This window comes from Otolemur garnettii, unplaced genomic scaffold (genome assembly GCF_000181295.1).
Source record: "Otolemur garnettii isolate 467f Iridium unplaced genomic scaffold, OtoGar3 scaffold00005, whole genome shotgun sequence".
Lineage (NCBI taxonomy): Eukaryota > Metazoa > Chordata > Mammalia > Primates > Galagidae > Otolemur > Otolemur garnettii.
In genome coordinates this window covers 14,123,872-14,149,824 of record NW_003852400.1, presented here as the reverse complement: position 1 = coordinate 14,149,824, position 25,953 = coordinate 14,123,872, and the positions used below count along the sequence as shown (strand labels likewise).

At 35.2% G+C, this 25,953-nt stretch overlaps 1 pseudogene across 1 annotated transcript; it reads left to right on the top strand.

Moving 5' to 3' along the window:
- The first annotated feature begins 1,986 nt into the window (after positions 1–1,986).
- Positions 1,987–2,131, top strand: LOC105887948 (annotated as a pseudogene). Its single transcript, XR_001161668.2, has one exon. The product of XR_001161668.2 is annotated as a thymosin beta-4 pseudogene (transcript).
- Positions 2,132–25,953: the final 23,822 nt, after the last annotated feature.

Genomic DNA, 25,953 nt, shown 5'->3' with positions numbered 1-25,953 from the left:
TCCTTTCTTAAAATGTGCGTACATTTTTGGCCCCCTTTGTGTATATGGAATAGATTATCTCTCATATTATTATGAGAAATAAATGAGATAATGCATTTAAAGTGCTCACCACAGAGGTGGTGCATAGTATGCTTCTAACAAAGAAGCAGTCTATTATTAACATTTTTCAATGTGTGGACATATTTCTCAAATACAGATACTTTTTACTAGATCTTAAAATGTTAATTTAAAAACAATTTCCAACTGGACCAAGTTAACAAATGTAAAGATTTTCAATCCATTAATATTTTTTTCCTTGACACTCTTGACAATGTCCTTTGTACATTGCATGTATGAAATGATAATTCTGCATGTTCTCACACATAATTGATTACTTAACCAACTGCTCCTGAAGGGCTGAATAATAAATGGAAGAGAGGTGAAAGTCACTTCCTATATGGAGAACGTGGTATAATATATTCTTCCTCTTAATATGAATGACATTCTCTAGTGGAAATAAAGAACATAAATGGTTTTATAGGAATCCTTTATGTGTAAATCTTATGAAAAATCATCATACTCCATGCCATTAACCATTAACAAGGAAAAGAGCAAACATAATTGCAGTATAAATGAGAATTATTGTAACAATTTTTTCCATTACTATGTGGTAATGCTATTTGTATTTGTGCTTCATTGCTAAATTTGGGAATGGATGATACCTTAGTTAACTGACATTGAACTCTGTCAGAAAGAAACCATGCACAGCATCAATAGAAAAGTTAAACATCAAAATTATTGATTGTATCTAGCAAATATGTGTTACATAGATACTTTCCAATCAAATTTATTTAATTAGTGGATAAATACAAATGAATACTATAAAATTTCTTGATATAAAATAAATTATTTTACAATAAATTATAATTTAGTAATTTTATTAAATTATTTAATATTTATTAAATATTTTGTTAAATAATTTAATAAATTTGAAATAAATTATAGGTTTACATTGACACTTAGAACAAAAAGTATAAATATAATAAATCATAAGCTATCATTAACACTTAGGACAAAAGAATAGAAAGTAAGAGGAAATCAAGAGTTAAAGGTATGTCAGTTGAAGAAAGGCAATACAAGTGACTAATAACACAACGGAATGCCAAATCTTATTGCATCAAGAGAAAACATTCTAAATATTTTCATGTTTCAGCAGAATTATATCTTTGTCAGTAAAAACTGACAGAAATTTGTGCTCAATAACTAAATGGGAAGCATGTTTTGGAAGTTAGAGGTAGTAAATTGCTCCAAAAAATATTTCCTACATTCCAGTTGATAATAAATTTGATAACTTAGATAAAATGGACCAATTTCTTGAAAGATACAATCTACAGAAATGTACACAAGAAGTTATAGATAATCTGAATAGGCCTATATCTATTAAAGAAATTGAATCAATGCTTAATTACTATTGAAAAGGGAATACACCAGGCTCAGATGAGTTCACTGGTGAATTCTCCCCCACATTTAAGGAACAAATTATACTAATTATCTATAATATGTTCTTGAAAATAGAAGCAGAAGAAATAATTTCTAACTTATTACTAAAGGACAGAATTACCCCAAACCAAGGAAAAAGACATTACAAGAAAGGAAAATCACAGATAATATGTCATGTGCAAAGTTGCAAAAATCTTCAAAATAATATTAACAAATTGTGTCTAATAGTATATGAAAATAATTATATCCCATGATAAAATGAGATTTATTCCATTGTGCTTAAAAATAAATTGTATTCTCAATATTTTTCCTAAATCAACAGTATGTCACCTTTGTCATAGAATCAGTGACTTTTTATGTATAGTTGCGTTTCCAAATTATTCTTCCATTGCTCTATTTTTCTGTCCTTTACAATGAACTTACAGCATGAATATATGATTGGGCCTTTATTATTCTACAAAGTTGTCTTGATTCACTGCAGAGATCGGATTCTCACTCCCCTTCCTCTGCGACCATGTCTGACAAACCAGATACGGCTGAGATTGAGAAATTTGATAAGTCTAAATTGAAGAAGATGGAAACACAAGAGAAAAATCCACTGCCTTCCAAAGAAATGATCCAACAGGAGAAGCAAGCAAGCGAGTCTTATTAGTGCAGGACAGGTGGCACCATGACCTGCCATGTTAGACCTGATGGTGTTGAGCTGTGGATGGCAGGAGGAACCAGCTTTCTGCAAGGGCCAGACACCTGCAGGGGAGACACTAGCCCCTTGCTGTCTCCTCTCCAGGCACTTCTGGCTGGTCAATTTCATGGATGACACCTTGCTGTCTCCTCATGTGAGTTTCCAGGGCCTGAGAGTTCTAGCCCTTGCTACTGATTGGGCAACTAACTGTAACTGACGAAGACCCACACCCTAAAAGTCAACACTGAGTTCTGGCAAAACAACCCCTTGCTACTATATAAACCCCTGAGCAGAGAGCCCAAGGACAACCTTGAAGAGGGAGCAGGAGAACTTATTCCCCTCCTGGGCTCTCTCTGCCAGGAGCTTTGGGTTTTTTGTAAGTTGTAATTTTTGTTTCTGTGAATAAATCCTGTTTTACCACTGATCCTGTGGTCCATGGATTCATTCTTCTAATGGCTGAGACCAAGAACCTGAAATACCTGTATCAGATTTGGCGAGCCAGCCAGGAGAGAAGATGAAGTTTTGGTATCAATAATGAGACAAGGATGGCGCCTGTGGCTCAAGGAGTAGGGCATCAGCCCCATATACTGGGGGTAGAAGGTTCGAACCCTGCCAGACCAAAACTGAAAACAAACAAACAAACATGAGGTGAGTGCTGCCAAGATGTCCTGTACAATCCACAAGCCTTGCCTTTTAATTTTACTTCTTTTTCTGTTTAACTTTGTAAGATGCAAAGAGGTTGGATCAAGTTTAAATGACTGTGCTGCTCTTTTCACATCAAAGTATCCAGAACTACTGACAATGAAGGCCACGCCTGTCTCTACCATCTGCCTGTCTGGCTGGCAGGAAAGGAAAAGAACTTGTATGTCGGGGAAGAAAGATTGGGTGGGACGACAGTGAAATCTGAGTGAAAACTAAGCTGGCCCAGGGTTTCCTGTAGACTGTAAAATGCAGTTTAATCAGAGTGCCATTTTTTTTTTGTTCAAATTATTTTAATTATTGGAATGTACAATTTTTTTAATAATGCAAATACAAAGTTTTAAAACCTGATTTAAAAAAAAAATTCTTGCTTTTTTGCATCGCTTCCTAGCGCTTTTAAAATAAATATCAGAAACTCAAACTCAGCCCTGGCCAAACTGCAACAAACAAATAGCCAGGCATTGTGCTGGGCACCTGTAGTCCCAGCTACTCAGAAGGCTGAGGCAAGAGGATTACCTAAGGTTGCTGTGAGCTGTGATGGCACAACACTGTACCAACAGTGATAAGTGAGACTCTGTCTCTAAAAATAAATAAATAAATAAAATAAATATTAGAAACTACCTCTTTTATGTTTATATGGATGGAACTGGAACATATCCTACTTAGGAAAGTATCTCAAGAGTGGAGGAAAAAGTATCCAATGTATTCAGTACTATTATGAAACTAATTTACAATAACTCACACTTTCAGATGAAGAATAGATCAAACTATGGTCCAAGATGAAGGAGGGAGGGGGGAATGGAAGGGGAGAGGGATGGAAAGAGGGTGAGTGGTGGGATCACACCTGTGGTGCATATTGCAAAGGTACCTATTGGATCTATTAAGTATAGAGTATAAATATCTTATCACAATAATTAAGTAAATGAGGTGAGGGTTGTATTTACCAGTATGATGTGAGCATTCCAAATTTTATATGAAATCAGCACATTTTACCCCATAAATGTGTATGTATACATGACATACCTCTTTATGATTTAATAAAAAAAAAATGAAAAAAAATATTAGAAACAGATTGTTATTTTCCATCAAATATAAGGTACTGGAGATTTTAATGCAATTGCATGGAATCTTTAGGTCAAATTCAGTTGGATTAATGCCTTCATCATGTTGAGTCTCCTGTTCTACTATCCTGGTATTTAGATATTCTTTAATATAATTTAATATTGTGAGGACAGGACATTCTCTATAATATGTCCTTAGGCTTTGGATGATCTCTCTCTTCAGAGAAGGTTTATTTTACTCCCTCTTAGGCAGATAGAAATGCGTATTTAAATCTGGATTGCAATTTTTGGGAGACTCAGTCTAACTCTGGGTTAACCCTGCTCCTATGATTTAGTTTTCCAAAAGACTTAATGGAGCGCTTTCCTTTAATACTGATCTAGAAACGTGTGTGCTCTCTCAACACTGTAGTCCCCCTATATCTTGTCCTGTACAGTTTATGAAGTATCACAGACTCACAATCCTGAATCTTGACTTTCCCAAATTTGGCTGACTGATAACCCAAACTTTAATTTCTGTTTCTAAAACCCTATGAGATTTCCAGAAGTTCTAGTTTTCATACCTTTATCAAGACCCTTTGTCTACAATCTCAGTTGCTAACTACCCAGATGTCTCAAAACACTTGTAAAAAGAATCCATTTCTCTCAATAGCTTGAAATGAGACATTACTGCATGATAAAATTTCATGTGCTATTTACTGTCTTTCTGGTTTTACTATTCTGATCTATCTTTCCATGTTAAATTGCCATCTTTTTAAAAAAATTTGGAATTAAAAAAATTTCTTGTTGGCAGAGTCAAATATGTTGTTTTGTAGAAATTTTTATATTTGCCAGTGAAACGATTTTTGTGTTTTTCTTTGTGGCTTTTCAATGTTCAAGAATATTTTATTTATGCTTAAAAATAAATTGTGTTGTCACTATTTTTTTCTAAATCCAATTTAAATGTAGATTGAGTGTCCTTATTCTGAAAATCCAAAGTTCTGTAAGTCCAAAAATGTTGGGGCACCAAGGAGTGACAGACAAGCCCTGACTGCTTTAGAGCAGCCCTGGCTGTCCTACCTGCCCTTTAGCTATTTGTAATTCTAAAATCCCCACCTGGTGGAAGATTTTGGTATGAGTAACATAGGACAGGTTGCAGGGCAGGAAACCATGATGGTGCTGAGCTTGCAGTGATTGGTTTCACTGTGAACAAGCAAAGATACAACGTAAAAACTTCCCCTTTCTCCCTGGGAAGAGCTCTGCGAAGCCTACCACAGGAGGGCAGATGTATATTTTGTTAGCATGAAACTCCAGTGGAAGAAATGTTTGTGCCACCCAGGCTCCAGCACCCTAAGTAACCTCTAATAAACTCATCTAACTCACCAAGCTGGACTTGTCAGGCATTGGTTTCCTGGTTTCCTCTTAGCTTGGGGGGCAGTTTTTCTATACTGTCCTGATTTTTCTCCAAAACATCCTTCCAGAGTTTCATGATGTTCTCTCTATCGGAATTCTTTTTCATAGCACTATCAATCATTTCCAGAGAGTAGTGGGTATAATGAGCCTTAAAGATACTTATGGTCCTCTGATGCAAAGGTTGAATTAGAACTATTTTGTTTAAGGGCAAGTAGGCCTCTTCAACATAACATCTTCAGTGTTGAAACCATAGGGTTCTGGTTGATCCACAGCACTCTTGTATTACCTGAACTTTAAATTGAAGTTCATTACTGGTGAGGTACTCCCTGACATCTGAGACAAAGTGTCCATAGAACCAATGAGGAAAAGGAGTTCTCATTGTTTAGACACTCTTGTTGTATAACGAAAAGGCCAGCAGTTTCTATTTATTTATTTATTTTTCTCTTCAAGGCTCAGGTTTAAGAGCAGTTTTTAGATAAGGGCAGTCCTGATCACAAAATGAACTGCGTTTTACACAACAGTAGTTAGCCCGTCCCTTCCTGCCTTAGTTTGTGGTGCTCACTTCCCTTCCTTACTAATATAATAAATGTCCTTTGTGGCATTTTTTAAAATCCAGAATGTGGCACTTTCATCTGCACTGAAAACCTCTTCATGCAGTATCCTTTCTCCTCAATGATTTTCTTAATAGTGTCTGGAAACGTGTCTCTGCCTCTTGGGTTGCAGAAACTGCTTCTCCTGTTATCTTGGCATTTTTTAAACCAAACCTATTCCTAAAATTATCAAAACATCTCTTACTGACATTTAATTCTCCGGCTTTAGATACATTACCTTCCTTTTGTTACTGGAATTTATTTTTTCAATAGGTCCTTGGGAATTCCAAGAATAAACCCACGGACCACACATCAGTGGTAAGAGAGGATTTATTATACAGAAAATAATACAGAAAAAGCACCAGAGCTCCTGGAAGAGGGAAAGACTTAAGTTAGTAAGTCTCTACTTGGGTCCTGTGTCTAGGGGTATATATAGTCACATGTATCCTTTGTAGTTACATTTGGCCAGGCTGAGGCAGGTGCATTGCTTGAGCTCAGGAGTTCAGACCCCCTGAGCAAGAGCAAGACCCATATCTCTAAAAATAGCCAGCTATTGTCAAGGGCACTGGTAGTTTCAGCTTACTTGGGACCTGAAGCAAGAGAATCACTTGAGCTCAAGAATTTGATGTTGCTATCACTAGAATTTCTTTCTTCAGTATGTCCTTGGTCTTGAGATTTGAAGAATAAACCCACAGACCACAGATCAGTGGTAAGATAGGATTTATTTTACAGAAAAAGCACCAGAACTTCTGGAAGAGGGAATAAACAAGTCAGAAAAAAAATCTCCCCTTGGGTCTTTTGTCTAGGGGTATATACACAGCCCAACAAATAAATGGATACAATCCCTTCCACTGGAGGCAAAGTCAGTGCATTCCCAGGCCTAGGAAACTTACACGAATTGAACCAGGCCTGAGAAAAGTGGGGAGGACAGCAACAACACTCCCAGGGCACAGACAGCAGGCCCTCTGCTCCTCCCCTCAGCTGCACTGGCTGGGTCACCACCTGCCCTTTATCATCAACTCCTTGCCACGCTATCAAGGGCATCAAAGTGAGACTGTGTCTCCAAAAAAAAAAAAAATTGAAATTATGAAAGGTTTTATTTTATTTCCACATTTGAAAATTGATCCTGGGATTTTTTTTTAATTTAATTTTTAATTAAAGCATAACTGTATACATTTATGGAGTACAGGGTGATGATTTGATATACAATGTGGAGTGCTTAATTCAAACTGATTAACACAACCACCACCTCATTTATTTTATGTGGTAAGACATTTATAATTTACTCTGTTATTTTGAAGTATACCTTGCATTGTGCCAGTAGATGAGATCCCACCAAATGCCCTTCCTCCTCCCAACAATCACCCTCCCCTCTCCTCTCTCCTTCCTCACCCTTCCCTCTTGCCAGACTATATTTGTGTTTTATCATTCATTTGTATTTGTAAGTGCTTATATATTGGTTTCACAATAGTTTGAAATACATTAGAAATAGTTTGAGTATATGAGATACTTTTTTCCCATTCTTGGGATACTTTACTAAGTAAAGTACTAACAATCCTTTCCATAGAGTAGTGGCTATAATGAGCCTTAAGGTACTTTATGATCCTCTGATACAACGTTCCAACTCCATCCATGTAACATAAAAGATTGTAAAGTCTCCATCTCTTTTAATAGCTAAATAGTATTCCATAGTATACATATACAAGTATTTTGAAGTAATGGGAAAGAGGAGGTGGCTGGGGCAGCAAGGTGGGCTGTGCTGTGTTCTCCCTCAACTAACTAGGGGCCCACAGGCTTGCCACGCTTGACCCTCTCCACCACGCATGGTTCTCTCCACCACGCATTGCCTCCCCACCGCTGCTGCACCAATATCCCCAGGGGCTGCATCACAGAAGGTACAACAGGTCCTCCAGGCAGCCTGTAGCAGCCAGAGCTAGGGTGCCACCTCCACCCCATCACTTTTGCTTTATGTTGTCATATACTGACTTTTCTTTTTCTCAAATTGTATGAGTCTATAGGAGTGCCTTCGTTATAGCAATTTTGCATATACATAAAAGCCTTATTTTCAATATGTGATAAAAAGGTAGTTCTCAAAAAGTACAAGGTCTGTATGCCTGCTTATATAGCTATGGCAATGACTTCACAAATTTGCCTTTTCTCTCTCTCTCTGTTTTTCTTTTTTTACAATGTTCCTCATGTTGTATTTATTTATCTTGCAATGGTGGTCCACCATGGCTGCAGTCCTCAATCTGTGGTACCTATTGAACAATTCAACTTTTACTTGTAATGCCGTGACTTTGCTTCTTGGGAGCACTTCCAGCATCATTAGTAGCACTTTTATGGGTATCCCGTGTCGTTCAAAGTTTATGGTATTGCAATAAACACAATGAAATATATGTGAGAACCAAGAAAGATCACTTTTTACTGTACTACATAATTTACTGGAGAGAGGAATCATCATCTGAAGATGACTGGGGTCATGCAGCATTTTAAGTAGATACTTGCAACACTTGTAAAGGAAACAAGAAGAGGCTACAAACTATTACAGTAATAGAGTATGTACTACAATTAATTTTATGCAGTTATAATTGATATTATACCTTTATTTGCATTTCTCTAGACTGATTAGTGCTGCCTCTGTGTGTGCCTATGTTTTGATAAAATATAACTTCTTATATTTGGTGTATATTACATGGTAGGATATGATAAAACAGACAATTATATGTATATATATGATGCATTAATGATATACCTTTTATTAATTTTTTAGATATTTCAAGGCTCCATTGTTTGTCTCTGAGTTTTTTAAACTGTTACAAGTCTCCCAGTTTTTTTTGATGTATTTATTGAAAATATCCACACACTGTATAAGTACCCAATATAGTTTAAACCTGGGTTGTTCAAAGGTCAAATGTAAATTAGAGTTTGAATATATTGCTAGCTACTCATTAAAGTTTAATGAATGCCTTCTTCCTGTCCAGCACTATACAAGAAGCGTTTCTATATCTTAAATAATTCTCTGCCAAAATCAAGGCAGGACTAGAAACTGAATCTTCTCATACCAGGTATGGATTGTTTCCTTCCACATTGAAATGCCTCAACCTCTGGTACTGGATTAAGCTCTTGATTTATGATGCAAAACAATTTTGCTAATTTATGCTGCCTCTCAATTTTCTTCAGCATGAGCAATTTTCTATCATTTTAAAAGGCAAAGTTGATAATCTGACTCCTGATGTTGAAAAAATGATAGTAAAGAGTAGTGACTTTGACATCGTGTACTGTGCTGATTGGCAAATAGCCATCTTCGCCTGATCGCTGACCCCTGTGGGCCATTTTTTTTCTTTACCCTTGGGAAGAACACTAATTTGCAGCTACAAATATTTTGGATCCTTGCCGTGCTTGATTAATGTGACAGTTCCTAGATAATGCTTAATCATTCCAATGCCATTATTAGATAAACATTCATTGCATTCCACAGAATTGCCTAGGTTTTAAGGTACTAACTGGTCAGATGGTTGTATTGAAGTAAAAGAATATATTATAAGGGAATTTTGAAGACAAAGATTATTCAGAAAAGGGTGGTATTTAAAATACATCTCCAAAGATGCACGTTCCATTCTTATCTTTAGTGAGTTTGATGAAGTGCTCAACTCCCATAGATAGCTCCTCGTGTTTGGAGTTTGAGTTTATAACAGTTTTCTTTTTATTTCTGTATTTCTTTTCATTTTCACCAACTTTATTTGCAAGGTAGTTTTTTCTCAATTCTCATTTGTTAGGAAGCTAATACTTTTTTTTTTTTAAGGATATTGTCAATTTAAGAATGGATAATCTAAAAGTAAATTATTAACTATCTCTGGCATCTTTCTGTCCTCCCTCAGCTAGGTGTTCTCATATCCAAATATACCTGCTGGCAGGCTTTCCCTAAAATCCCATCCTAATCACCCCACCTGGAGCAGAAGTTCTGAAAATTTTGCAAAATTTGTCAGAGATATAATAGTTCAGGGTACCTAAAAATTATTGACTGCATCTTATGTGACATACATTAAATTACCCTTACTCTCAGAAGGTCCTGTAATATGGACATTCATTTGCTTCAAACTTAAAGATGAGGAAGCAGGGGGTGCTTACTATAAAACCTCTCTCAGCAGGAGGTAATCTACTCAATATCATTGCAGTGGGAAAGAGAGCTCTTGTGCCTTCTCCCCTCTGTGTTCATGGAGCATCTTACATTTCCAAGTTCAATCCTCAAATGCAATTGTAATGTCACAATTTAAAATCACATGCTTTGGAGTCAAATCTGTGGTCTACACACTCTCTGTATTATCTTGCTAATTTAGGGGAACTCCCTAGGCACTACTTCTTTATTTCTAAACTGAATGTGATGATATCTTTTACAGTGTTGTAAAATTAATTGAGGTATTGATTATGAAATGGCTAGAACTGCAGTTATCTTGCATGAAATTCTCAATTAGAATGTATTTATATGTAAATGTCAAACATGCTCTTTGGAATTGAGTTTTACTGATTTTCAAATATGGAAATGGTTATTTTAGCAATTAAATTACATGCTACAGATTAAAAAGATGATTATTAGTTATATGTTTTAATATCAACTCCATATTCTGAGAAGACACTTCCATAAACCTTTTTATTTATGCAAAGATAAGGAAAGTACTTGCTTGTTTTTTTTTTTTTTCTGGGCAAGCCTTGGGTTCAGAGAGGAACCAAAATGCAGATGATTCACTGTTGCTAAAAGCTCTGGTAATGACAGATACAGATCATTAGCACAAACTGCTTTTCCTGTCAAGGGTAAAATGAGTATTCAGGAATATAATTGGAAAGGATTAAGCTTTTCCCAACAATTTAAAACATAGCATGAGCTAAAAATTTTAAGGCTGATAATTTCTTACAAAGGATTAGCTGCAGAAAATAAAAATCTTAAAGAAGGCATAGGGAGGTCTTTTTTTTTTTTTTTTTTTATCTCATCCTGGAAGAAAAACTATGAGAAGAGATTGAATGGGGCGGGTTTCAGCACAATCTGGACTTTCTCTATGGAGTTTCACAGATTGAATGAGCTGGATTTGATATGTATCCTATAAACTATTGAGAGGGCAAACTAGGTTTTATGGCCAGAAACCAGGGTTCTCCTCACTTCTCGGTCTTTCACTTGGTAGTCTAATCTATGTTCCATATAGGTAATTTAAGGAGAAGTACATTTTCATCTTCAGGACAAAATGAGAATATCAGCAGAAATCTTAAGTGAAGACAGTACCAGGTGTTGGGCTATCTTACTGAGGCATGTCAGGAGCATAGACAACACAGTGTTCAAGAGACAAGATAGTGGTTTCAGATTCATTATCAGTGTATTGGTTTTTGCTTGAAGATGTATCTCAAAAGACTCAGGAGCAAAAATAAATTTTATTTTTATTTTATTCCTTTGTTTAAAGAATAGATGAGAGTAAATCCAGTCATTATAGTCTAGCCAGAGTCATTCCAATACCATGTCAAGATTTGAAAAGGTCAGTCTGCAATATTCCACATTATCAATAGAGAAACTCTATTGACCAAATTACTAATAGGCATACAAATGACCTTGAATTTTAACTAAAAATAGTATATTTTGATAACAGACCAGAATTAAAAGGATTTTCAGGACTAGAAGGGCATCTGTATTTTGTTTAGAAATCTGTGATTATGTTGCTTGGGGGCAAGAAGTGACAAGAATATTAAAATGAATGTCAAATGCTTAGGGTGTCAGAAAAAAAAAAAGACTAATCTCTCTAGTTTGGCTGTTTACTTAGGCAGTAATGGAATAAAACTTGCAACATTATAGGGATAGAAAAGACCTTAGAGATCACTTAGGTCAGTACTTTTCAAACCTTTTCTTTTTTTGATTTAAATCATTTGGAAGTCTAATAATAAAATCACTAAAAGCAAAACTGTTCTATTAAAATAAAGGTCCCACTTGCCCTTGTTTATCTCATTGTCCCCTTCAAACTTTAAAGCATGTTGTTAGAGGTGCTTCCAAGAAAGCTCAAAGAATCCTTGTTGATTTAAAATCCTTGATGTAAAAATCCTTGCTGATTTGGTGCAAGCCTTCTTGTTAGACAAGGAAATGAATTCTGAGTCTCCTCAGTGGTAGAATAGGAATGAAAATGGCACAATTCTTGCTGACTCTGTTCATTAACTTGGTACTTTCTTAATCCCTGCTTGCTCCTGCTTCCCCAGCTTTTACTAAATCATTCAAGGCAAATGTTCTGGCCATATCAAGCTTAGAGACATCATGAGACAATCCAGGCAAAGAAATTTCAAATTGGGAAAGTGAACTAAGAAAGAAGAAACTTCAACAATTATTTCTGTGCATAGGGTGCAATAGGAATGATGTTTGATCCTTTTTTTTTGAGATAGAGCCTCAAGCTGTCCCCCTGGTAGACTGCAGTGGCATCACAGCTCACACAGCAACCTACAACTCCTGAGCTCAAGCGAGACTCCTGCCTCCACCTCCCAGGTAGCTGGGACCACAGGCGCTCTCCACAAGGCCCGGCTATTTTTTGGTTGCAGCCAAGATTATTGTTTGGCGGGCCCAGGTTGGATTTGAATCCTCCACCTTAGGTGTATGTGGCTGGAGCCTTAGCCGCTTGAGCCACAGGCGCCTAACCTGATGTTTGATTCTTAATAGAAATGCTGTTCTGGTATATTCAACATCTCTGTTCATCAAGTCATGCATAGCTTTGTTGTTCTATTTTAGGGTATAAATACATGAAACAGTTATTGATATATCTCATACGTAATTTTTCTTTGGATTGTTAGGATGAGGAAATGATTTATATTTTCAAACTAATATGTATGCTAATCTGAGTTCTCTCTATATTAAAAACAATATTTTCTTCAAAATAGTGGGGGTTTTTTGATCTTGTCATTTACCATTGCAAATAATGCATGATTGAAGAACTCTGTAATAAAATAGCATTGTTTTCTCAAACCATACTGCCTACTTTGTGTAAGGAAAAACTGATACAATCTTATTTTTCTGTGTATGAACAAAAATAAGTCTTCAAGAACATTCTTTCTATACACATGGTTCTTCACAGTCAAAATCCTTGTCCTTTGAAAATCAATAGAAATGCTGACATACTTTGAAAGATTGCTGTTGGAAGTAAGGCACAAAGAACAAATAAGCAAAATCATTAGAGGAAATCTGAGATCATTTCTTTGACTACAAATTACTCTGTTAATCAAAATTTGGAGCAATAATGTTAATACGTTTAATGTATCATAATAGTTCCTGCCAATTTAGGAAGGTCTAATGAACAGGTACTTCCATCCACAATGTAGCACAAGTAAGCTATTGTATAATTTATATGCTAAAAAGCTTTTGTATAAAATGATGCTAGCTTCAAAGAACTATTTTTTTATTTTCAAATAAGATATTATATAATAGGTATTACTTTTTATTAAATCTTTAGGTAAATATATCAGCAGAAGCTATTAGATTTGATTATATGTATGGGGAGGACTTTGACAATAAAATGGATTCATTTAATAGGGTAGGGATATCCTTTTTTTCTATTTTTCTCTTGAGTGGGCTTTGGTTGTTTATATTTCAAAGAAGTTTTGAATTTTATTTAAACTATCCAATTAATTTGTTTTAAGTATTTTTAGTTTAATTTTATTACAGGTACAATTTATAGTGTTGTAAATATTTGGTAGAAACTATTAGTGGGTCCGTCTTGGCCTTGTGCTTTACTTTTTCAAAGGCTATTGATTATTGACTCAATTTATTAGATATATGGCTATGCCAATCATGAACAACATTCAAATAAATTCTCATATATTTACTCTTGTAACTACCTGTTTTATCATTCTTTATTTCTTCGTGGTAACCTATATTATTTCCAATTTGTATCATTTTTCTTTTTCATGAAGGTTGTCCTTTAATATTTCTTGCAATGCGGATCTACTGACAATAATTCTCTCAACTTTAATACATCCAAGGTGTTTTCATTTGCCTTTTCTTAAATTTTCTGTTTTATTGTTTGGGATTCATTGAGAGTACAAAGAAAAGGATTCTAGACTGATATTTTTCTTTGACTAAGTTAAAGCTGTTTCTCCATTCTCTGATTTCCTTTTTAATTAAAGCAATTAATTAATTTTTATTTCAGGTTAATGTGAGGGTATAAACAACTAGGTTAGAAAGCATTGATTGAAATGTTGTTCTGTGTCTTTTGTATATCTTCTGTGATGGTGCTTAGCTTTGTGAAGATAGGTACTGAAATTATAGCTGATTATAAGGTCACCTCTGCTAACTTCCAATGTATCCCAATTATGTGTCTTTTTTGATTGATTGTGTCATTTTTGATATTCTGCCTCACTACAGATTGCGTTTTCCTAGTTCTTTTCATGCTGGGACATTTGGGGTTGAATGGCAGACACTCTACATTTTACATTGTTGGATGCCAAATATTTTTGAACTTTCATAAATATTCTTGAGGGGTTTTTTTTTTCACATCATTAAGTTATGTGGCAACACTAATAATTTGGGGTCTTGCTTTTAAAAGTTGTTAGGCAGACTTGGAGCACTGTTAAGTCTATGGCTAATTATTTTCTACTGGAGAAGTCAGTGCCTCCTATGTACTTCTGTGACTCAGGGGTTTTCCAGTGGGGGACCGGTGCTATTCTCATATTCTTGGCTCTGCCTGAGCATTAACTTTTTCACTTTTAGTTCTTTCCCTCCCTCCACTCTTGCTCTGCTGCCGCCTGCCTCTATTAGTTTCCTCCTGCCTTGGTGAATACTAGACTTCTAAAGAAAGGTCTGATCTGAGGAGTTCTCTCTCTGTGAAACTCTTTCCTCTTCTACTGTGAGCTTTGAGCTCCCCAGGAGTCCCAGTTTCATGTTACTAATGCAGGAAATTTGCAGGACAATACACGTGCTTATCTTTTTAATGCCTCAGCCTGAAAACTTTCTTTCTTTCTTTTTTTTGGAGACAGAGTCTCCTTCATTCACCTGTTGGGGTTGAGTGATGTAGTGTTACAGCTCAAAGCAACCTCAAACTCTTGGGATCAAGTGGTCCTCTTGCATCAGCCTTCCAAGTAACTGGGATTACAGGCACCTGCCATGACACCTGGCTATTTTTTAGAGACAGGGTCCCATTCTTGCTCAGGCTGGTCTCGAACTCCATGGCTAAAGCAATCTGCCTGCTTCTGTAATGCCTGAATCACGGGGATCCCCCCAGATTACTCCGAGGCCGTATGCAATAAGCAAGAGGCAGTTTATTTCAAGCTCGAGCCTGGGCTTCCTGATCCTGCTGCAGCAGGAGAGCAGAGAAGCCCTGACTCTAAGATGGAGGGAGATTTTAAGGGTACAGAAAAGAAGGAGGGAGGGGTGGGTTACTGCAGAAAGCTGATAGGGGCCCTGTGGTGCAGGGTGGTACTTGTCTCACCGTGGTTGGTCTGGGGGTGGGTTTCTATCGCTCTGGACACCTGTCTTAAACTGATTGGTCTAGGGATGGGCTGCTATAGCCCTGGGCAGATGTTGTGTAGGGATTCGGGTCCTAGGATGAATGGACTGCAAGGGAGGGGGAGGGGCTGCAATTACTCAATAACGTCTGCAGCTGCAAAGGAGAAAAACAACTAAACTACAAAATGGAGTTAGTCTGGCCCTTACACTTCGGCCTCTCAGACTACTGGGATTATAGGCGTGAACCTCTGTACCCAGCCCCTGAAAACTTTCTTAATGAAATAAGTTGAAGTTTTTCTAGGGATCACCTTGTTTTGTTTTATTTCCAATTCCTAAAGGATCCCTTTTCTTTATTTGCTATTGTCTAATGTTTTGAAAACCATTCATTTTTATTTTAGATTCTTTCATTTGATCATATAAATCTGGTTTCTCTAGTTAGGTCTGAGCTAGTCAACATGAGTTTTGAGAAACATTGCTTCAGGGAAAGAGTAGGCTGCAAAGAAGAACAGTTTATTTTACTTTCTCAAGATGGGAAAGAGGGCCAACATGGTTAAAGAGAGGCAGATGGTGTTGACGGAGAGAACCAGGTATTTAGAATTTTTATTTAGTTGAAGAAGGTTTACGGCTGTAGCCAAATGAACAGGGTGCGGTGCGACTGCTGCCACTGCCCTTCTCTCTTCTTAGGGGCAGGCTGATAACAGAAGCCATGGCAGGGCTTAACTGTTACTAGGAGATGGCAGGGTTCCGTCTTTCAGCCAGGCCATCCTTTCAGTTATTCTGCTTTGGCCAGAAGCAGAAGTTGCTTAATTACTTTTTTCTAACTTCTTGCCAATACTTCATTTATTTAATATTAGAGCCATTATTCATCCTTTCAAATTTCTGTTTGTAGGTACTTTTTGTCTCTTATTATGCAAAAAGTTTTCATGGGTGGTGCCTGTGGCTCAGAGAGTAGGGCGCCAGACCTATATACCAGAATGGTGGGTTCAACTCCAGCCCCGGCCAAACTGCGACAGAAAAATAGCCGGGCATTGTGGCAGGTGCCTGTAGTCCCAGCTACTTAGGAGGCTGAGGCAAGGGAATCACCTATGCCCAGGAATTGGAGGTTGCTGTGAGCTGTGACAGCACAGCACTCTACTGAGGGTGATAAAGTGAGACTTTGTCTCTAAAAAACAAAAAAAAAGTTTTCATTTTGCTCTCATACCTAATGGGGTCCTGAGTTGAGTATAAATAACTAGATTGACAAATGTCCTTTTACTCTTGGAAAATCAAAGATATATTGACTCCAGATCTTTTGTTGATTGCTCAACGGCATCTAATCATCATTTCTTTAGGTTTTCAGTGTTATATATATGTCTAGAGGTTTTTATCTTTTACGAAATTCTGAGACTTCAGTGAATCCAGGTCTTTTTTTTTTTTTAAACTTCAAATCTATAATATTCTGCCTCTTTCTCATCCTTTACAATCTATCCCTTATTCTGTCTGTTCTTCTATCTAAAAACCATCGGTTAGAAATGCATTGGCCCTTTCCATGATTCTTTCTCTCTCCTCCCTAGTTCCTGTCTTTCTCTCCCTTATTAATGTACATGTCCTCATCTTTAATAGTTCTCTAGTTTTCTTCACTTCTTTTTAATATTCTTATGATATTATTATTTCAAATCACTTTGGTCTTCATTTCTAGGTCTCCATTTTGTTCTTTTACATAAAAATTTGTAGTCTTTGTATTTCCTATTCCTTTTCATGCTGGACCCATGGTTATGCTTTCAAATTTTTTGCAAGTATTTTTATTTTTTTCCATCCATAGTGCAGGGGAGGAAAAGAATGCCTTTTGTTCACCCATCCTAGGTTGATGGTTGAGAACAGATTAAGAAAAGGAAAAGCATGAATATTTATTTAATATAAGTTCTATGTGGTGAAGAAAATAAAACCGAAGACAAAACAAAAGTCTGTGTATTTTTATGCTAGGTTTGATGAAAAGTAGACAATTGTGCCAAAATATGATAGGACAAATGGACACGATGTACTGGTGATAAACGGGGTAAAACAGCAAGGTCATATGGTTGAGATTCTTCTCTGTGCTTTTTCATCATTGGAGATAAGGATGTTCTTTTCCTGCAGGTAAAGGAAGGGCGTATCTCACATGAGGGTAGGTAAGAACACCTTTCCCAGTTTTGTATGATCTACTTCAAGACAACGAATAGGGGAAGGTATGAATGACTTCCCTGCTTCTGTGGCTTTGTCAAATTTCTTCAACTTAAAATGTATTTTGGTATAATGTGTCCTGAATCCTATCAATAGCCTAAAGAATAATTCCATTCTGTAGTTTTTCTCCTTCTTTCACCAAGATCATTTCAAGTGTTCTTTCTTTATAGTTGATCTCAGTGATATGTGTTCTCCTTATTCAGAGCAGGAAAGAGAACCCCTCCCCCAGTTTTCTAGGCCTGGGCAAACAAGTGTTTTCCAGATACCATTCTCTGGACTCACATAGGGTCAGAGGAAAGCAGCCTGATCAGTTTCTCATCTGAGCAGTTCCTCCTAGAGTAAGGTGACCAGATTTTAACATTGGTAAAGCGGGACACCATTGGGGGGGTGCGGAGGGAGCAGGGTGGGGGGAGTGGGGGCAGGGTAGGGGCAGGGCCTGACAACAATGCAAACTTTGATAAGCAGTTCTTGATAATCGCTTCTAAATGATTGTTTGTTATTATTACAGTTTAACATTATAAAATTAACAAAAATAATATAAAACTCATATCCTGGTGAAATAGCCACATGGCAACTGAAAACCGTATATTCCCTCACTGTTCTCCCACCCGTTCATGCATTCTTTCTAAAAATCTGGACTTTTTTAAAACGCCACAGGACGCAGGACAAATTGTTAAAAATCAGGATGTCTGGTCACCCTGTCCTAGAGTGAAAGTAAACATCTTGCTGCCTCCCTGAGACAGGGAGTGTAAGGACCACATTGATTTGTTATTACATTCATTTACTAATTCTTTTCCATCTGCTGGCTTCTGACCAATTGTGACATGTTCTGGACAGGCATTCCCAAGATACCCCTGCTCACAGACAGTATATAAACCCCCAGGCAAAAGGCCCACAGGGTTTCTCACTTGGGTCCCACCCCACCCCACCCCGCCCCTGTAGCTGGAGTTTCTGTTGTCCTCATTTCCCTTATCTATCTCATTCTTTGTCAATAAATTCTGTCTTTTCACTTACCTGCATGGTCCATGGTTTCATCCTTGAACCCTGAGATCAAGGAGTTGGCAGAGAGAGAAGTTCCAGCTATACTATTTGTAGTTTTAGCTTGCCACCTCCAAAGGTATAGCATTTTCCCTCATATTGTCAGGCAAAAATCAAGACTTTAGTCTGCTAACTGACTTTGTCTGATGCCTGGCATAGATCACCAATGTCCTTTGAGCTCTCTACTTTAAGATATTTTAAAAAAATTGGTAGAGATTTCCTCTAGTCATTTTTTGAAATTAGAGATATAATACATTTTGGAAATAATTTAGCAATAATTTATTTGAATTTTGGCTGGAGGCTGAACTACATAAGCTCCAACCATTAAGATTGTTAGAACACTTCATATACATTTTTACATACCTTACTTAATTTATTCCTCACAAGTATCCTTTGAATATAGCCTGAGAAAGAAGAAAACTGAGCCTTAGACATTTTAAATGACTTGACCACTATCACAAAGCCCTGATAAATCCTTTAACTATGGTTCAAGTTCAGGTCAATGGCCTTTATTAGATTTGTACTTAGCCATTAATCAGTACAATAACAGCTTTAAAAAGCAGGGAATTTGAACATTTAAAATTTGTGGTTGCCTAAAGGGAGAAAATACTTCACCTTTTTGACCTGTACTTGACCATCCATCCTATGTTCTTATCAACTTAAACATCTTGGAAAATCTGTTCCAATATTGAGATTTGGGGAGAAGCAGTTTAATGTAAATAACGAATAGTGTTATAATATTAAATACTGGCAGTTGGATCAAACTATAATATTTTTAAATTCTAGGAATAGCTAATGAAGACCTTACTCTCATGAAAGTTCTTTAAGTTTAATTTAATTTTTGATGTGCTAAAATCAGAATATTTTAAGTTACCCACAATCAGTTCTTGATATTGACTGTGCTTAACTACCAATCTTGAATTAAATAAGCTTCTATTGAGATTTATTCTTCTCTTAATTCAGTTTGCTATCTCAGCAGCACTCTTGTAATTTGCATTTAAAAAGCTAGTTCTTGGATATTTCTTGGGTTTATTCTTTCGATAACAAATATACTAGTTAGTCAATGAAATGAGGTTAAATAGATACATGTCAATGGTTTTAAAATTAATTTTAATACAAACATATAACAGATTACATTTCAAATTATCTTCTTCAAATATTGATATTGCTTTTAAAATGTTTCTTCTTGAATTCTGCAGATTTTCCAAAGAGTTTCTTAAGATCACATACATTTCAGAAGCTCTTGCTGAATTTATACAGACCTACGCATTCATGCCTCTCTGTTATTCTCACTGAGAACTATTCATCTTACCTGAAGTTATTAGTCAAATCAAGTCTTACTTTTATATTCTCATCCATTCCCAATTAATTTAGAAGATAACACTGTTCACTTTATAAACAAGATGCTCTAATGAACATAGAAATTTCTTTCCTTAAAAATTTATTTTAAATATTTTCCAATTCTCTTACATCATTTACTAGAATTATGTAATACACCACCTGTGTAATTATCACCCCAAAATGATTATATTATTGATAGACAATGAAGAACAAGAGGATAGAATTTTCCTTTGTGATAAAAGTTTGGAAACTTAATGAGATGGCTATATAAAACAGGCCATATATTTTTGTTGATATTATCATAATTTCCTAATTTCAAATTTCCTAAGGTAGACTTCTTGTGTGTATGTGGCTATATGATATACACAGTGTTAAAGATTTTTGTCTTTACTTAAAAAGTGCTCTCTTGGAAAGCTGTATTAATTTATATTCCCAACAGCATTCTGTAATCACCAAGAGTAGAAATTATTTTGTTATTACCTTGAATCTTGGTCATATATAAGTTTTAGGTCTCTTTAAAAAAGGTTTTACATTTCAATTTCAACAAAAAAAGACCTATAGTAGTTTTTTTTTTAAATTTATTGTTGGGGATTCATTGAGGGTACAAGAAACCAGGTTTCACTGATTTTTGTTTGTTTTACTATTTGCTTTTCTGAACACATTGAATCTAAATGCAAGTTTGACAAAGTCTATTATGTAACCTAAAAATTTGTACCCTCATATTCATTTGAAATAAAAAAAGTATTTTAAAAGCTCAACATCAAATTGAAGGCTTAAAAAGTTAACTATATATTGCAGAGTACATAAATAAAGAAAGTGACAACAAAAAAAGAAAGGACCTAATTGAGAATCCAACACAATATATTAAAAAAAGACACCAGATGGTCATCACTAAACTTCACAAGAGTTGGAATACATCAAAGAATATAAAAGTAGAATGAAGAAGAAGAGACAGAGTCTTTATGTATAAACACTACTCAATGAGTGATATCAGTTACATTAGAAATATGTTAGAATGAATAGGTGGGCCTTGTTGCAGGCGCCTGTAGTACCAACTACTTGGGAGGCTGAGGCAAGAGAAATGCTTAACCCCAAGAGTTTGAGGTTGCTGTGAGCTGTGACACCGCAGCACTCTACTGAGGGTGACATAGTGAGACTCTGTCTCAAAATATATATATATTAGAATGATTTTAATATATATTTTCCATAAGCTGTACATTTACTAATCCTATATGTAGTAGAATAACGATATTTCAAGCAGAGAAATCTCAGAATGTTTACCTTTTTCATACCCTTCTCTTAGAATGTTGCTTAAAGTTATTCTCTAGAAAAATCAAAAAGAAAAACAACGGATAATAAAGCACAGAATCTAAGAGACATGGTTTTTAGAAATCATCAGATCCAGCCTATGAAATTACAGAAAAGGAATTCCAACTGGTCAAGGATTAGTAGTGTAACAATATTATTTTGAGCTATGATGGTAAAACAAATCAAAGTGATCTAAACAAGTTACAGGTTGATGTTTCAGATAAAAATGTGGGGACAAATAAGGGTAGAGTGAGGAATGACTCTTTAAATTAATCTTGCAGAACTATTTAATTCTTGTTTAATATGGTTATATATTATTTTTATATTAAATAAAATAATTCTCAAGAATAAACATTGCTTCTGTCTTAATTTAATTAAAAATTTGAGTTTAAAAAGCCATTTCATTGTAAGTGATACTATAGATAAAAATATATTCAGAAATAGAAGAAAAATGAACATGATTAAAAGCCTCTATATCTCTAAATCATAAGTAAAGTATGTGTGAATATATATAATACTTACTAAATGTCTTATTCACCAATACATTTAGTAGGCACTTAAAAGACTTACAGAATAAATGACTGAATCTCCTCATTCTCTGAGAATTCTGTAGGGCTCTACTTTGACGAATCCCAATACTTTTGCACTTCAGTTATTTTTCACTGCAGTTATCACTGCAAAATAACATGTTAGTCAAACATTAATGAAAATACATTGTGATTTGAGAAAAGTAGATCCTTTCCATGGCTTCAGAAATCTGTGCTTTTGAATTTTGGATAAGAGCTTCTTTGAATCAGACCTAGCCTACCACTCTCTACTCTTCCCAAAGTCTCTTCCACTCTTGTTGACTTGTTTTTTCATTACCTTTGGATAGCAGACAAAAATCAGATATTCCTTCCATTATAAGGGTAGCTTATAATGTTAAGGGTGGCTTGTAATAATAAGGGTGGCTTATTTATACTATGATTTTAAACTATGATGGAAAGTCCTGCCTGCTTCTAAATAGCTGCTTCCAACTAAATCTGAGTTTATATATGCATATATTTTTTATTGTTGGGGATTCATTGATGGTGAGTTTATATTTTTTTAAAGAGAAGAATGGTATTAAAGTGAATATCCATTTTATGATGTTACACAGTGGCATGTTGGTCACTTCTCACTATCCCAGAAGCAAATATCTGTGTCTCAGACTGTGAGGTGGAGAGCACAGTCTAATGTGGTATAGAACATGTGAAAAGGGAGTGATCAGTATTTATTCTGCTGCCCAAAAAGGAAGTCAAAGGAGGATATCCAATTAAAGCTGGTGGTAGGGAAACAGGGAAATGAAGTCTTCACACATGTCTATCTTTAAAGAAAAAATTGCTTTTGACAAGAAAAGAGAAGGATGTTAAGTATAGAAAATGCTTAATTTCAAATTTCCCTAAGGCTTTGGCATTTGTCTAGGGACTGGAGGTGGAAAACTTAAAAATACATAAAAGGAACTGAAATTCCCTAAAAATATTCAGATAAAAGTAGTATGAGGATTGCTTTTTGGAAAGGATACATGAGTTTGAATTAAAATAACAGGATTCTTGGTTTATTGGTACAGTGTTTCTATGAAATGGAGATAAATAAAAGTAAATAAACTAGTAGGATACAAGCCCTTCCTGTATGTGATTATAAAAGCTTAAAAACCTTATTTTGATTAAAGGAGCTTTGAGAGAGGTAAAACTGCATGGGCATTAGGGACTATGGGGATTCCCAAGAAAATATTAATCATTTAACCAGAAAATCAAACTAGATGAAAATGTAAGAAACAAACTTGTTAAGGGAAGAAAATCATTGATGTTATCCTTAGAAAAATAAACAATTCCTACCAGAAAATGACTATCTCATCAGCAGAGTAAATTGTTCTAGAATCTTTCAAAAGTTACACATGGTGTCTGTTCATGTATCCCTTCCCCCTGCTCTCAGTGGTGAACTAGCTTCCATTTTGTCAAAGGTATTATTTTTCCCTGTGGTTTAGTTATAGTGCAATAGGATTGCAAAAAGTCCAAAAGTAATGAAAATTTCATTTTATTCTTAGTATAATCATTCTTTGGTTCTGTGTAATGATATTATGTTTTTATAAAGCAAACATCAAAAACATAAAGTTTATGTTCAAAGCAACTTGTTGAATTAATTGTCTTAGAGATATGGTTTTATGGTCCAATGTAGTAACCTTTCACCAACATGGTATTAGTAAAAATGCTGGTTTTGCCTCCTGAGTTTGGTAGCACTAACCAAACTTATGTGCTCAACATACAATGGGATATTTCATCATTTGTAATGAAGTAACATCATTCAATGAAGGCTAATATAAAGAAAATCAGCTGCGGCAAAGCAAGTCAATAAACATTTACTATTAGAATGATGCACAAATATGATGTGAGTGATTCTATATCATAAAAGCCATCATGGAGATGTTAACAGTCCTAAAGAGACCTTTGGGAAATTGCTGGTGGTATTCTTTTATACTTTCTTGTATGTTTAAAGGAAAATAGGAGTTATATGAAATTATTTGGAAGTATTGACAAACATATTCAGAGAGACAGAATGCAGTAATTATTTATACATTTTGTAATGTATATTAAGGGATTTTAATTTCTAAAAATAGTTCATTTTTGAGAGATTTTAAAAAGTGATCTGCAGTTTTCTAACCAGTCTAAACATTAACAAAGCCTTAATTAAATTAGTAACTTTATGGAGAAATTTCACAGTAAATGTTTTTTGAGAATCCACGAAATAGCAACCATTTTTAAAATAACAATTATTAATAGAAAAACAAAAATTATGAAAATTTTCAAATTTTCATTTGTTTTTTCAAAACAAAATTATGAAAACTAAACACATTTTTAAGCCCACGCTGCTCTAGTCACCCAACAGAAGACATGTGGGAGACGTGATTCTTGAGTAAGGACAAAATCACAGGGATGCCCCTTTCTTCTTTGGTGTGTTCCTCCTTCTCACAGTACCCAATGGCTGTATGTTAATGTAAGACGCATTATTTATAACTCACCAAATATATGGGGGCAGGTTCTTACCCTTTTTCTTTACTCTATTTAACAGCAAATCACCTGGAAATAATGGTTTATATTAACAATTTCCAGTTCTCCTAGTCTCACTTGAAGATATTTCAATGAGAATTTCACCCCCAATTACTTCTATCAAAGTCACCAATAATCTCTACATTGTCGAATCCAATAGCAATTCTGGGTTTTCATCATTCATTACTTATCAGCATTATTTCTTGCATTAATCACTCCTGCTTCATGGAAGTTTTTAAATTTTATTCCAATACACTGCACTCTGGTTGTCCTTACTGATCAATGGCTACTGTTTTTCAGCCTTACATCTTAACATTGTGGAACCTTTCGGTGAACTCCCTGGATTTTTCTTTTTTATAAATTCACTCCTTTACAATCATGATTTTAAATATTATATAAATGTCAATGACCCATACAAGTATTTTGCCAGCCTGGACTTTATTCCTAAATCCCTGAATGCCAGACTTATACAATATCACCTACTTAGTATTTCTATCAAAAAAAAATTAAAAATTCATCTTGAACTGACCATTTCTAGAATAGACTCATCATATTTCCCATGTCCTGCTCCTCTTAAATTCTCTCAGTCTTGATTATAGCTAACTTATCTTTCTAGCTGCTTAGATCAGATATCTTTTTGTTATTCTTGATTCTTCTTTTTTTTCTAACATTCAATTTGGTGCAATATCCTATCATCTTTACTTTCAAAATACATCCAAAACTCACTTAATAATGTGTCAACACCAGAAGAACAACGTGATCCAAGCCAAAATCATTCCTACTCTGGATAATTTTAATTGCATAATGTTATCCTGTCTTTCTAATCTTAATTCTTATTGTCTATTCTCTATACAGCCTCTGTAGAAAAATGATTATCTATTCACATATATCTCGAGTTAATATGTAGCTATATATCTTTACAAAATCTGTTATTTAATATCATTTCTATGCCCTAAAACATGTTTAAATTGCTTCCCATTTCACTCAAAGAAAAAGCAAAAGTCATTGCAGTAGCCTATAATGTCTTATAAGATTTATTTCTTCCCCATCCAATCACATTACCTCTCTGACCTTATGTGCTATCATCATCCTTTTCATTCATTCTTCTCTAGCCCCTCTATATCTATGCACTGCAATCGTACCAGGAAATATTGACCTAAAGGCTTTCATATTTATATATTTTTTGTTTTTCCCAGAAAACTCTTCTGCCAACGATACCCAGGGTGTGGTTTTACTCCTTAGGCTTTGTGCCCCAGATGCTTCCTCAGGGAAGCCTTCCTTAATCGTCTTATTTAAAATTGATTGTAATGGGTACAAAACTACAGTTAAGTGGAAGGAACAAGATCTCATGTTCAGTAGCACAGCAAGGTGACTACAGTTAATGGTAATTTATGTATATTTCCACATAACTGAAACAGTATAATTAAAATTTTCCTAACACAAAGAAATAGTAAATGTTTAAGGCAATGGATACTCCCTTTAGTTACCCTGATTTGATTATTACATGTGGCATGCTTGTATCAAAATATCACGTGTACCTCATAAGTAAGTACAATATTTATGTACCCATACTAATAAAGAAATGAAAAATTTAAGAATAGAAAAATAAATATCATTGAGCTCCATCAGTCTACTTAGTCCTACT